This window comes from Musca autumnalis, unplaced genomic scaffold (assembly GCF_047663935.1).
Source record: "Musca autumnalis isolate F117 unplaced genomic scaffold, ASM4766393v1 scaffold_5, whole genome shotgun sequence".
Classification (NCBI taxonomy): domain Eukaryota; kingdom Metazoa; phylum Arthropoda; class Insecta; order Diptera; family Muscidae; genus Musca; species Musca autumnalis.
Window position 1 is genome coordinate 101,902,507 of NW_027412088.1, and position 16,155 is coordinate 101,918,661.

Consider the following 16,155-nt stretch of genomic DNA (forward strand, 5'->3'; position numbering starts at 1 on the left):
CTATAAGTGTACTTTTAGTGCTCTACCTCTTCTAGTTTCGGAGATATCACGACTTTTTTATAGGTGTACTTTTAATGCTCTATCTCTTCTAGTTTCGGAGATATCACGACTTTTTTATAGGTGAACTTTTAATGCTCTATCTCTTCTAGTTTCGGATATATCGCGACTTTTCTATAAGTGTACTTTGAATGCTCCATCTCTTCTAGTTTCGGAGATATCACGACTTTTCTATAAGTGTACTTTTATTGCTCTATTTCTTCTAGTTTCGGAGATATCACGACGTTTTTATAGGTATACTTTTAATGCTCTATCTCTTCTAGTTTCGGAGATATCACGACTTTTTTATAGGTTAACTTTTAATGCTCTATCTCTTCTAGTTTCGGAGATATCACGACTTTTCTATAAGTGTACTTTTAATGCTCTATCTCTTCTAGTTTCGGAGATATCACAACTTTTCTATAAGTGTACTTTTAAAGCTCTATCTCTTCTAGTTTCGGAGATATCACAACTTTTTTATAGGTATACTTTTAATGCTCTATCTCTTCTGGTTTCTGAGATATCACGACTTTTTTATAGGTGTACTTTTAATGCTCTATCTCTTCTAGTTTCGGAGATATCACGACTTTTTATAGGTTAACTTTTAATGCTCTATCTCTTCTAGTTTCGGAGATATCAAGATTTTTCTATAAGTGTACTTTGTATGCTCTATCTCTTTTAGTTTCGGAGATATCACGACTTTTCTATAAGTGTACTTTGAATGCTCTATCTCTTCTAGTTTCGTAGATATCACGACTTTTCCATAAGTGTACTTTTAAAGCTCTATCTCTTCTAGTTTCGGAGATGTCACGACTTTTCCACAAGTGTACTTTTAATGCTCTGTCTCTTCTAGTTTCGGAGATATCAGGACTTTTTTATAGGTTAACTTTTAATGCTCTATCTCTTCTAGTTTCGGAGATATCACGACTTTTCTATAAGTGTACTTTTAATGCTCTGTCTCTTCTAGTTTCGTAGATATCACGACTTTTCCATAAGTGTACTTTTAAAGCTCTATCTCTTCTAGTTTCGGAGATGTCACGACTTTTCCACAAGTGTACTTTTAATGCTCTATCTCTTCTAGTTTCGGAGATATCACGACTTTTTTATAGGTTAACTTTTAATGCTCTATCTCTTCTAGTTTCGGAGATATCACGACTTTTCTATAAGTGTACTTTTAATGCTCTATCTCTTCTAGTTTCGGAGATATCACGACCTTTCTATAAGTGTACTTTTAATGCTCTATCTCTTCTAGTTTCGGAGATATCACAACTTTTTTATAGGTATACTTTTAAATGCACTATCTCTTCTGGTTTCGGAGATATCACGACTTTTCTATACGTGTACTTTTAATGCTCTGTCTCTTCTAGTTTCGGAGATATCAGGACTTTCTTATAGGAGTACTTTTAATGTTCTATCTCTTCTAGTTTCGGAGATATCACGACCTTTCTATAAGTGTACTTTTACTGCTCTATCTCTTCTAGTTTCGGAGACGTCATCACTTTTCCACAAGTGTACTTTTAATGCTCTGTCTCTTCTAGTTTCGGAGATATCACGACTTTTTTATAGGAGTACTTTTAATGCTCTATCTCTTCTAGTTTCGGAGATATCACGACCTTTCTATAAGTGTACTTTTAATGCTCTATCTCTTCTAGTTTCGGAGATATCACAACTTTTTTATAGGTATACTTTTAAATGCACTATCTCTTCTGGTTTCGGAGATATCACGACTTTTCTATACGTGTACTTTTAATGCTCTGTCTCTTCTAGTTTCGGAGATATCAGGACTTTCTTATAGGAGTACTTTTAATGTTCTATCTCTTCTAGTTTCGGAGATATCACGACCTTTCTATAAGTGTACTTTTAATGCTCTATCTCTTCTAGTTTCGGAGATATCACGACTTTTCCACAAGTGTACTTTTAATGCTCTGTCTCTTCTAGTTTCGGAGATATCACGACTTTTCTATAAGTGTACTTTTAAAGCTCTATCTCTTCTAGTTTCGGAGATGTCACGACTTTTCCACAAGTGTACTTTTAATGCTCTGTCTCTTCTAGTTTCGGAGATATCAGGACTTTCTTATAGGAGTACTTTTAATGTTCTATCTCTTCTAGTTTCGGAGATATCACGACCTTTCTATAAGTGTACTTTTACTGCTCTATCTCTTCTAGTTTCGGAGACGTCATCACTTTTCCACAAGTGTACTTTTAATGCTCTGTCTCTTCTAGTTTCGGAGATATCACGACTTTTTTATAGGACTACTTTTAATGCTCTATCTCTTCTAGTTTCGGAGATATCACGACCTTTCTATAAGTGTACTTTTAATGCTCTATCTCTTCTAGTTTCGGAGATATCACGACTTTTTTATAGGTTAACTTTTAATGCTCTATCTCTTCTAGTTTCGGAGATAACACGACTTTTCTATAAGTGTACTTTTAATGCTCTATCTCTTCTAGTTTCGGAGATATCACGACCTTTCTATAAGTGTACTTTTAATGCACTATCTCTTCTAGTTTCGGAGATATCACGACTTTTTTAGAGGTTAACTTTTAATGCTCTATCTCTTCTAGTTTCGGAGATATCACGATTTTTCTATAAGTGTACTTTGTATGCTCTATCTCTTTTAGTTTCGGAGATATCACGACTTTTCTATAAGTGTACTTTGAATGCTCTATCTCTTCTAGTTTCGGAGATATCACGACTTTTCTATAAGTGTACTTTTAATGCTCTATCTCTTCTAGTTTCGGATATATCGCGACTTTTCTATAAGTGTACTTTTACTGCTCTATCTCTTCTAGTTTCGGAGACGTCATCACTTTTCCACAAGTGTACTTTTAATGCTCTGTCTCTTCTAGTTTCGGAGATATCACGACTTTTTTATAGGTGTACTTTTAATGCTCTATCTCTTCTAGTTTCGGAGATATCACGACTTTTTATAGGTTAACTTTTAATGCTCTATCTCTTCTAGTTTCGGAGATATCACGATTTTTCTATAAGTGTATGCTTGTATGCTCTATCTCTTCTAGTTTCGGTGATATCACGACCTTTCTATAAGTGTACTTTTATAGCTCTATCTCTTTTGGTTTCGGAGATATCACGACTTTTTTATAGGTATACTTTTAATGCTCTATCTCTTCTAGTTTCGGAAATGTCACGACTTTTTTATAGGTATACTTTTAATGCTCTATCTCTTCTAGTTTCGGAGGTATACTTTTTTATAGGTATACTTTTAATGCTCCTCTCTTCTGGTTTCGGAGATATCACGACTTTTTTATAGGTGTACTTTTAATGCTCTATCTCTTCTAGTTTCGGAGATATCACGACTTTTTTATAGGTATACTTTTAATGCTCTATCTCTTCTAGTTACGGAGATATCACGACTTTTCTATAAGTGTACTTTTATTGCTCTATTTCTTCTAGTTTCGGAGATATCACGACTTTTCAATAAGTGTACTTTTAATGCTCTATCTCTTCTAGTTACGGAGATATCACGACTTTTCTATAAGTGTACTTTGAATGCTCTATCCCTTCTAGTTTCGGAGATATCACGTCTTTTCTATAAGTGTACTTTTATTGCTCTATCTCTTATAGTTTCGGAGATATCACGACTTTTTTATAGGTTAACTTTTAATGCTCTATCTCTTCTAGTTTCGGAGATATCACGACTTTTCTATAAGTGTACTTTTAATGCTCTATCTTTTCTAGTTTCGGGGATATCACGACTTTTTTATAGGTATACTTTTAATGCTCTATCTCTTCTAGTTTCGGAGATATCACGACTTTTTTATAGGTTAACTTTTAATGCTCTATCTCTTCTAGTTTCGGAGATATCACGACTTTTCTATAAGTGTACTTTGAATGCTCTCTCTTCTAGTTTCGGAGATATCACGACTTTTCTATAAGTGTACTTTTTAAGCTCTATCTCTTCTAGTTTCGGAGATATCACGACTCTTTTTATAGGTATACTTTTATTGCTCTATCTCTTCTAGTTTCGTAGATATCACGACTTTTCCATAAGTATACTTTTAAAGCTCTATCTCTTCTAGTTTCGGAGATGTCACGACTTTTCCACAAGTGTACTTTTAATGCTCTGTCTCTTCTAGTTTCGGAGATATCACGACTTTTTTATAGGTGTACTTTTAGTGCTCTACCTCTTCTAGTTTCGGAGATATCACAATTTTTTATAGGTATAGTCTTAATGCTCTATCTCTTCTAGTTTCGGAGATATCACGAATTTTCTATAAGTGTACTTTTAATGCTCTGTCTCTTCTAGTTTCGGAGATATCACGACTTTTTTATAGGTGTACTTTTAATGCTCTATCTTTTCTAGTTTCGGAGATATCACGACTTTTCTATAAGTGTACTTTTAATGCTCTGTCTCTTCTAGTTTCGGAAATATCACGATTTTTTATAGGTGTACTTTTAATGCTCTATCTCTTCTAGTTTCGGAGATATCACGACTTTTTTATAGGTGTACTTTTAGTGCTCTACCTCTTCTAGTTTCGGAGATATCACGACTTTTCTATAAGTGTACTTGTAATGCTCTATCTCTTCTAGTTTCGGAGATATCACGACTTTTTTATAGCTGTACTTTTAATGCTCTATCTCTTCTAGTTTCGGAGATATCACGACTTTTTTATAGGTGAAATTTTAATGCTCTATCTCTTCTAGTTTCGGATATATCGCGACTTTTCTATAAGTGTACTTTTAATGCTCTACCTCTTCTAGTTTCGGAGATATCACGACTTTTCTATAAGTGTACTTGTAATGCTCTATCTCTTCTAGTTTCGGAGATATCACGACTTTTCTATAAGTGTACTTTGTATGCTCTATTTCTTCTAGTCACGACTTTTTTATAGGTATACTTTTAATGCTCTATCTCTTCTAGTTTCGGAGATATCACGACTTTTTTATAGGTATACTTTTAATGCTCTATCTCTTCTGGTTTCGGATATATCACGACTTTTTTATAGGTGTACTTTTAATGCTCTATCTCTTCTAGTTTCGGAGATATCACGACTTTTTTATAGGTTCACTTTTAATGCTCTATCTCTTCTAGTTTCGGAGATATCACGACTTTTCTATAAGTGTACTTTTAAAGCTCTATCTCTTCTAGTTTCGGAGATATCACGACTCTTTTTATAAGTATACTTTTATTGCTCTATCTCTTCTAGTTTCGTAGATATCACGACTTTTCCATAAGTGTACTTTTATTGCTCTATCTCTTATAGTTTCGGAGATATCACGACTTTTTTATAGGTTAACTTTTAATGCTCTATCTCTTCTAGTTTCGGAGATATCACGACTTTTCTATAAGTGTACTTTGAATGCTCTCTCTTCTAGTTTCGGAGATATCACGACTTTTCTATAAGTGTACTTTTTAAGCTCTATCTCTTCTAGTTTCGGAGATATCACGACTCTTTTTATAGGTATACTTTTATTGCTCTATCTCTTCTAGTTTCGTAGATATCACGACTTTTCCATAAGTATACTTTTAAAGCTCTATCTCTTCTAGTTTCGGAGATGTCACGACTTTTCCACAAGTGTACTTTTAATGCTCTGTCTCTTCTAGTTTCGGAGATATCACGACTTTTTTATAGGTGTACTTTTAGTGCTCTACCTCTTCTAGTTTCGGAGATATCACAATTTTTTATAGGTATAGTCTTAATGCTCTATCTCTACTAGTTTCGGAGATATCACGAATTTTCTATAAGTGTACTTTTAATGCTCTGTCTCTTCTAGTTTCGGAGATATCACGACTTTTTTATAGGTGTACTTTTAATGCTCTATCTTTTCTAGTTTCGGAGATATCACGACTTTTCTATAAGTGTACTTTTAATGCTCTGTCTCTTCTAGTTTCGGAAATATCACGATTTTTTATAGGTGTACTTTTAATGCTCTATCTCTTCTAGTTTCGGAGATATCACGACTTTTTTATAGGTGTACTTTTAGTGCTCTACCTCTTCTAGTTTCGGAGATATCACGACTTTTCTATAAGTGTACTTGTAATGCTCTATCTCTTCTAGTTTCGGAGATATCACGACTTTTTTATAGCTGTACTTTTAATGCTCTATCTCTTCTAGTTTCGGAGATATCACGACTTTTTTATAGGTGAAATTTTAATGCTCTATCTCTTCTAGTTTCGGATATATCGCGACTTTTCTATAAGTGTACTTTTAATGCTCTACCTCTTCTAGTTTCGGAGATATCACGACTTTTCTATAAGTGTACTTGTAATGCTCTATCTCTTCTAGTTTCGGAGATATCACGACTTTTCTATAAGTGTACTTTGTATGCTCTATTTCTTCTAGTCACGACTTTTTATAGGTATACTTTTAATGCTCTATCTCTTCTAGTTTCGGAGATATCACGACTTTTTTATAGGTATACTTTTAATGCTCTATCTCTTCTGGTTTCGGATATATCACGACTTTTTTATAGGTGTACTTTTAATGCTCTATCTCTTCTAGTTTCGGAGATATCACGACTTTTTTATAGGTTCACTTTTAATGCTCTATCTCTTCTAGTTTCGGAGATATCACGACTTTTCTATAAGTGTACTTTTAAAGCTCTATCTCTTCTAGTTTCGGAGATATCACGACTCTTTTTATAAGTATACTTTTATTGCTCTATCTCTTCTAGTTTCGTAGATATCACGACTTTTCCATAAGTGTACTTTTATTGCTCTATTTCTTCTAGTCACGACTTTTTTATAGGTATACTTTTAATGCTCTATCTCTTCTAGTTTCGGAAATATCACGACTTTGTTATAGGTATACTTTTAATGCTCTATCTCTTCTAGTTTCGGAGATATCACGACTTTTTTTTATAGGTATACTTTTAATGCTCTATCTCTTCTGGTTTCGGAGATATCACGACTTTTTTATAGGTGTACTTTTAATGCTCTATCTCTTCTAGTTTCGGAGATATCACGACTTTTTTATAGGTCCACTTTTAATGCTCTATCTCTTCTAGTTTCGGAGATATCACGACTTTTCTATAAGTGTACTTTGTATGCTCTATATCTTCTAGTTTCGGAGATATCACGACTTTTCTATAAGTGTACTTTGTATGCTCTATCTCTTCTAGTTTCGGAGATATCACGACTTTTCTATAAGTGTACTTTTAAAGCTCTATCTCTTCTAGTTTCGGAGATATCACGACTCTTTTTATAGGTATACTTTTATTGCTCTATCTCTTCTAGTTTCGTAGATATCACGACTTTTCCATAAGTGTACTTTTAAAGCTCTATCTCTTCTAGTTTCGGAGATGTCACGACTTTTCCACAAGTGTACTTTTAATGCTCTGTCTCTTCTAGTTTCGGAGATATCACGACTTTTCTATAAGTGTACTTTGTATGCTCTATCTCTTCTAGTTTCGGAGATATCACGACTTTTCTATAAGTGTACTTTTAATGCTCTATCTCTTCTAGTTTCGGAGATATCACGACTTTTTATAGGTTAACTTTTAATGCTCTATATCTTCTAGTTTCGGAGATATCACGACTTTTCTATAAGTGTACTTTGAATGCTCTCTCTTCTAGTTTCGGAGATATCACGAATTTTCTATAAGTGTACTTTTAATGCTCTGTCTCTTCTAGTTTCGGAGATATCACGACTTTTTTATAGGTGTACTTTTAATGCTCTATCTTTTCCAGTTTCGGAGATATCACGACTTTTCTATAAGTGTACTTTTAATGCTCTGTCTCTTCTAGTTTCGGAAATATCACGATTTTTTATAGGTGTACTTTTAATGCTCTATCTCTTCTAGTTTCGGAGATATCACGACTTTTTTATAGGTGTACTTTTAGTGCTCTACCTCTTCTAGTTTCGGAGATATCACGACTTTTCTATAAGTGTACTTGTAATGCTCTATCTCTTCTAGTTTCGGAGATATCACGACTTTTTTATAGCTGTACTTTTAATGCTCTATCTCTTCTAGTTTCGGAGATATCACGACTTTTTTATAGGTGAAATTTTAATGCTCTATCTCTTCTAGTTTCGGATATATCGCGACTTTTCTATAAGTGTACTTTTAATGCTCTATCTCTTCTAGTTTCGGAGATATCACGACTTTTCTATAAGTGTACTTGTAATGCTCTATCTCTTCTAGTTTCGGAGATATCACGACTTTTCTATAAGTGTACTTTGTATGCTCTATTTCTTCTAGTCACGACTTTTTTATAGGTATACTTTTAATGCTCTATCTCTTCTAGTTTCGGAGATATCACGACTTTTTTATAGGTATACTTTTAATGCTCTATCTCTTCTGGTTTCGGATATATCACGACTTTTTTATAGGTGTACTTTTAATGCTCTATCTCTTCTAGTTTCGGAGATATCACGACTTTTTTATAGGTTCACTTTTAATGCTCTATCTCTTCTAGTTTCGGAGATATCACGACTTTTCTATAAGTGTACTTTGTATGCTCTATATCTTCTAGTTTCGGAGATATCACGACTTTTCTATAAGTGTACTTTGAATGCTCTATCTCTTCTAGTTTCGGAGATATCACGACTTTTCTATAAGTGTACTTTTAAAGCTCTATCTCTTCTAGTTTCGTAGATATCACGACTCTTTTTATAAGTATACTTTTATTGCTCTATCTCTTCTAGTTTCGTAGATATCACGACTTTTCCATAAGTGTACTTTTATTGCTCTATTTCTTCTAGTCACGACTTTTTTATAGGTATACTTTTAATGCTCTATCTCTTCTAGTTTCGGAAATATCACGACTTTGTTATAGGTATACTTTTAATGCTCTATCTCTTCTAGTTTCGGAGATATCACGACTTTTTTATAGGTATACTTTTAATGCTCTATCTCTTCTGGTTTCGGAGATATCACGACTTTTTTATAGGTGTACTTTTAATGCTCTATCTCTTCTAGTTTCGGAGATATCACGACTTTTTTATAGGTCCACTTTTAATGCTCTATCTCTTCTAGTTTCGGAGATATCACGACTTTTCTATAAGTGTACTTTGTATGCTCTATATCTTCTAGTTTCGGAGATATCACGACTTTTCTATAAGTGTACTTTGTATGCTCTATCTCTTCTAGTTTCGGAGATATCACGACTTTTCTATAAGTGTACTTTTAAAGCTCTATCTCTTCTAGTTTCGGAGATATCACGACTCTTTTTATAGGTATACTTTTATTGCTCTATCTCTTCTAGTTTCGTAGATATCACGACTTTTCCATAAGTGTACTTTTAAAGCTCTATCTCTTCTAGTTTCGGAGATGTCACGACTTTTCCACAAGTGTACTTTTAATGCTCTGTCTCTTCTAGTTTCGGAGATATCACGACTTTTCTATAAGTGTACTTTTAATGCTCTATCTCTTCTAGTTTCGGAGATATCACGACTTTTTATAGGTTAACTTTTAATGCTCTATCTCTTCTAGTTTCGGAGATATCACGACTTTTCTATAAGTGTACTTTGTATGCTCTATCTCTTCTAGTTTCGGAGATATCACGACCTTTCTATAAGTGTACCTTTAATGCTCTATTGTGACGACCCGCTTCCCTACAGACCCTATTCCTTCCGGCCCAACGCTACCTTTTATTCCGGCCGTGCTCAGGGCTAATGGGGGGTGTTCTTACCAGAAGGAATTAGTCTAGGTCGACCAAGAAAAATTAATATTTTTAGGTAGCATAAAGATAAATATGGAACTTGACGGCTAATAATTTTATTTTTCATCGGGAAGAACTTTCAACTTATCTGTCAGCCCACACGCTTTTTATCCTAACCCTTCAATTTCGTGGAAAAATAATGCGAGTTCAATTTAAAAATTCATATTGAACATTTAATAAAGAGAAACAACGATAATGGACATAAAGTATATAACAAAATTTACAGTTAAAAACAAGTAAGAAAAGTCTATAGTCGGACGGAGCCGACCATGGGATACCCTATACCACTATCCCTGGACAATCGCTCTCCACGGAACTTCTTTTCAATGATTGTGAAAATTTAATTATCAAATATCAGAGATGTAATGTATAATATTTATGACCAAAACCAAAAAGTTATCTAGCATGACAAAGACATTTTTGTAGCAGGAAAGGAAAATTTAGTTCACACAAACTAAAATGTAATGAAACCCACTTATGTAGTACTACTACTTCCGTTGTTTAACCGCTACGTTATTGAAATTTTTACCAATTTCACACAAAAGTTTCATCATCACGTTGGTTTGTACGCTTCTTTTTCATCATAAACTCAAACTTTGTTTAAAATTTTGCGGCTTATTATTTTGACCTACAGAGCCGCAACAAAATTGGTTAAAATTTTGTTTTTGGTCCATTTCATCCCCTGAACATTTCACGATCATCACCAAAAACTAATCATTTCCATTCTGGCCCGATCCCAACTTCCTTAAAAAATTCGCTACAATCGGTCCATAATTGCGGCCTTAAGCTTGTTTACAATTTTCAATGGACGGACACACATTGCTAAATCGCTTTATCTCGTCGAGATATGAATTTTTGGCATACCAAATAAAGTAAAATTTTTATATTTTTCATACAAAAGTAATGGTCCATTTCACTTGCTAAAGAATATGAGATCATCATTCAAAATTGTAGGCATCTTTTTCGAACTATACTTTTAGCCGGTGCAAAATTTCGTGACTATTGATGCATAATTGCAACTTCTAGCGAGTTTATTATTACACTACAAACAAATAACGGGATATATTAGGCTGTAACTCTGTTATCTGATCATGTACACCAACATAATTGGCATCAGTTGAAAGGTCAAGCGTTCCACTTTCAAGTATATCTCACTTGTCCGGAATGTCACTTCCAGGAATTAAGATATAATCTGTATATTAAAAATTTTCACAATTTTCACACAAAAGTTTTGGTCCATTTAACCCTCTGAATATTATCCGATCGCCATCTCAAATTGCAAGCTTCCCCTTCGTGATATACTCTTACCTTATTTAAAATTACGCGTTGATCGGACTATTATTGAGACCTACAGAGCCGCTAGAAAATTGGATAAATATTATGTTTTTGGTCCATTTCACCCGCTAAATATTTCACGATCATCACCAATAAGAATCTGATCTGAACCCGACCTCCATACAAAATTTCGAGACGATCGGTCCACAATTGCGGCCTGGAGCGTGTTTACAATTTATAATGGACAGACGGACGGACGGACGGACGGACACACATCTCAAAATCGCTTTATCTCGTCGAGATATGAAGATTGGTATACCACATTGGGGGTCTCCGACGAATATTTCGCGGTGTTACATGAATTTTTACCAAAACAAACTTATAATACCCTTTTCCACATTGTGGTATGGGGTATAATAATACCCTTTTCCACATTGTGGTATAGGATATAAAAAAAAAAAATACCGCGAATGCAAATTATATAATAAAATAGGAGATAAGTTAATGGTATGAATTTCAGGTTAAAAAAAATTTATATATATAGTATCTTATGATTAATAATAGTAATAATAAAATAATGTTTGTTAGTGTAATTGATCAGTCAACACATTTTTTTTTATACTAAATGTTTACAATATATACTTTTATTTCATTTAATACTTACAGTTTTCAAAATCCTCACCAACAAGCGCTTGTAGATTGGAGCTTGAAAATCTTGACCAGAATTATTAGGAGGGGTTAAAATGTGTAGAGGATGGAGTATAATAAATGATAGAGATAACTTAGATAAATTATTAAATAAAACTGAATTTAATTCTTGCTCTCAGATAAATGTTTTGAAAGGCAAACATTAGATTGGTCCATTAGCGACGATAAATTGAAATAATTTGTACAAATATAGGCCACAATTGCTTGAATGTTCTTTTAATTCATCCAAATTTTTGTATTTATAAGATGTGGATGGTCGTTAGATTTGGAATATCTTGATAGCGTTCTTAGATAAAATTTTAAAATTGGCAAACAAAATCCATATCTACAGAAAAAATCCTTATGCATTAGTAACAGGACAAAGTCCTTTCAAAATATTTCATCAGATTTCTTTTCAAAAATTTACAGCAGAAAAACTTCCTGGCAGAATCCTTTTAAATATCTCAGCGGAGTTTCTTTAAAATTTTACAGCAACAAAATCATTTAAAAAAAAATAATTTAGCAGAATTCCTTTAAAATTTTCTGGCAGAATCCTTTCAAACTTTTTAGTAAATTCCTTTTTTTTATTTGGCAGACTTCGTATATCCTTTTCTTTTAAAGCAAAGCAGAATTCTTTTTCTTTGAATAAATTTCCGCCAAAATTCATGTAATAAACAGAATCCTTTATGTATAATTCGGGAAAAGTCCTCAGGAGATATCCTTTTAACTATTCGGCCGTGTCCTTACAATTGTAAGACAGAGTCCTTACTATATTTTTAACTATTTTTCCGGTTTTTGGCTGAACGGTTTGAAAATTAGGTATTCAATGAATAAATTTTTCAAAAATTGTTCAGAATGAAAACTATTCCAAAAACAAAATTATCTAAGGTTTCTATACTTTTTCCAATTGTTCCGAAATAAAAACTCAAAGTGCTCACAAATTCACACCACCGCTACAAAAAACAAAAAAAAATCTTTTAGTACCTTTTTAAATCCAAATGTCCTTCGCATGGTAAACGTTCTTGTTTGTCCCTTCCAAGTCCTCCAACTCGTAGTAAACTTTACCAATGCGACGCAACACTTTTGCTCTTACACCTACAGGTGCTAGTTTTGAACTATAGTTGCCGACCTTGCAACTTTGGACAAAATTCCTTCTTATCACTTCTTGTCCTACATTGAATTCTCTAAATCGAGACCTCAAGTTGTAACTCCTTTGATTCATTTCGTATGCTTTCTTCATATGCTCTCTTATTGACTCTCTTATCAAAGAAAACTGGTCTTGTCGCTCTACTTTTGCGTCTGACTCTGCTAAAATTTCTAATTTCCTCAAAATCTCATAATCACTACCGTGAGTAATCATCCTTTGCCCAAATACAATTTCATATGGGTTTTTCCCGATGCTCTGATGGACGCTGTTACGAAGAGACGCATTTACGCTGTCCAGATACTTATCCCACTCTCTCTGGTCTTGTCTGATATATGAACGTAATGCTTCGTTCACCACTCTATTCACGCGTTCGCTTGCATTCGATTGCGGACTGTACACCGCTGTAAGGTTATGTTTAATACCATTTTTCTCTAAATACTTTTCAAAATCCTTGCTCATAAACTGCGAACCATTATCAGTTACAATGACTTCTGGAACACCAAAACAACTAAAAACTTCTTTCTGAAGATATTCCAAAATTGGTTTTGTAACAAATTTCTTCAATGGTTTTAAAAACGTAAATTTAGAAAAGTGGTCCAAAATTATGACCAGATTTTGTTCTTGGTAAAGGTCCTATTAAATCAATATATAAACGCTGAAATGGTCTTTCAGTAATTACCATTTGCCCTAATGGCTGTTTCAGTGTATTTGTTGGAGTCTTTGAAGTTTTACATAAGTTGCAATCTATAACATATCGGCGTACATCTACTACCAACCCTGGCCAGAAGAAATATCTTCTTATGCGCTCAAGAGTTCTTGCAATACCACCGTGTCCCGATTTCGGAATATCATGAGCCCAATATATAATATTTTGCCTCAATTCTGATGGTACGTAAAGTTTCCACGATTCAGACTCGTCTAAATTACCGTTCGAAAATTCAGTTCTTTTGTAGATATACTGATCTACTACTCTAAAATCTGGGTTATTTAAGTTAGTGCATTCGTCGCGTAATTTAACATATTCGACACTTTCAAAAGCATCGGATTTCAAATCTATGGCTGGAATATTTTCTATGTCTATCGACTCTAGAAATTCCTCTCCTTCATACGCCCTCGATAACGCATCAGGCACAACATTGTATTTTCCGCCACGATGCTCTATACTGAAATTATAGCCTTGTAATTTAAGCGACCATCTTGCTAGTCGTCCGGATAGGTCTTTTTGTCCCATTAACCATTTTAAACTTGCATGATCCATCACAACTTTGAATTCTTGATCCTCGATGTATGCTCTCCACTTGGCTTTTGCCATTACAACAGCTAAGCATTCTAACTCTGTTATCGAGTAATTTCTCTGACTCTTATTCAACTTGTGGGACATAAATGCTATGGGTCTTTCAACACCCTCTTCATCTTCCTGCGCTAATACTGCGCCAATACCATACGTGCTCGCATCACACTGCAATATGAATGGTTTATCATAATTCGGATGGACAAGTAAGGGGGCTGAAATTAACTTTTCCTTTAGAAGTTCAAACGACTTCTGAGCATTGTCGGTCCAAACAAATGTTTTCTTTTTAGATAGTAACTCTGTTAGTGGGTATGCTAGCGCTGAATAATCTTGTATAAAGCGACGGTACCATCCCGTCATTCCTAAAAACCGTCGAACTTGTCGAATCGATTTAGGTACCGGTAATTCTTTAATTGCGCTAACTTTTTCCTCGTCAACTTGTAGAGTGCCATTTCCTACTACATATCCTAAATATTTTACTTTACTCAAAGCAAACTCACTCTTCTTTACGTTAATAGTTAGACCTGCTTTCCGTAGGTGGGCCGCAACTTCTAAAAGATGGTTAATGTGTTCGTCAAAATTTTTGGAAACTATCAATAGGTCATCAAGATATACGAATACATGTGACTTCATATTATAGGGAATTACCATATCCATGAGCCTACAGATAGTCTGAGGGGCATTACATAGCCCAAAGGGCATTCGTGTAAATTGATAAAGTGGTCTATTAGGGACGGTAAAAGCAGTTTTTGGTTTTGAGCTTTCATCAAGTTTCACTTGCCAAAAGGCATCTTTAAGATCTATCTTGGAAATGCAACGTACCGGAGGTAGTCTGGCTAAAATGCCGTCAATGTTGGGCATTGGATAGGCATCCTTTTCTGTTACGGAGTTTAATTTATGACTGTCGATACACATTCTAACTTTTCCTGGCTTTATTACAACTACTGTTGGTGATGACCAAGGTGAAGTGGGTGCCTCTTCTATTACCCCTAAGGATATCATTCGATCTATTTCACCACACAACTGTTTTTCCACAGCTGGAGAAATGGGGTAATACCGCTGTTTAATGGTTTTGCGTCTCCAGTATCTATACGGTGCTCTATTAATGATGTGCAACCCAATCCTTCTATTTCCGAATCAGGAAAAGTAGATATTACGTTATTAAGTCTACGTTCTTGTTCTGGTGTCAGCCGCAATTTATCATGGATATTTTCACTTGCGTCAATTGCATATATATGTGGTATGGAAATTTGTAACCCGAATTCCTTCCAAAAGTCATAACCGCAGATAACATCCTGTTGTATTGCTGGCACTATCAAAAATTCAAATAATTTGCATTTATTTTGGAATGTTACCTCTGTTGTAATCGTTCCCAAGACACTTTGCGTTTGACCGTCCGCAGTTTTCACACTTCCTTTAAATTTTTGGAAATCTTCCCTACTTTGAATTTCATTTGCAAACGTTCCTCCTATGACACTTTTACTAGCTCCACTATCGAGCAAAGCAAAATGATTCGATACCCCGATTTTAAGGTTTATATATGGTCTGTTGTCGGAATTTTTACCCACAATCGAAGATATTGTAATTCGCTTGTAATCTCTCACTTTACGGTAATAATTTCTTATTCGCCTAACCGATCGTTTACTATGTCTTTTCTTTGTTCCAAGTATTTAATTTTGAATTTGACTAATCCGGGTGTGAAATGGCCTTAAAAGGGTATTATATGAATTTTGAATTTCTAGGTTAAGGTGCTTCTCTATATTTTCTTTGTGTTCAACGGATGCCCGATTTACTTTCTGCGGACATCCGACTTCACGTTTCCCTGACCTTTAAGATTACACTTAGGACACGTAGGTTTATATGTGTCACGTAAACCACATCCATAACAGAAGATTCGCCGTGCTTTCATACAATCTACATAGATATGTCCAGTTTCGTCGCAATTCCAGCATTTCACTATGCGTAAAGCACATAAATCTTCCTGAGTATCTTCCTCCTGGAATTGAGAACTATCTGATAGATCTTCTATCTCGGCTATCCGTGCCCTGACAAATCTCGTGTTTTTATGATCCACTTCCTGCATAAAACGTTCA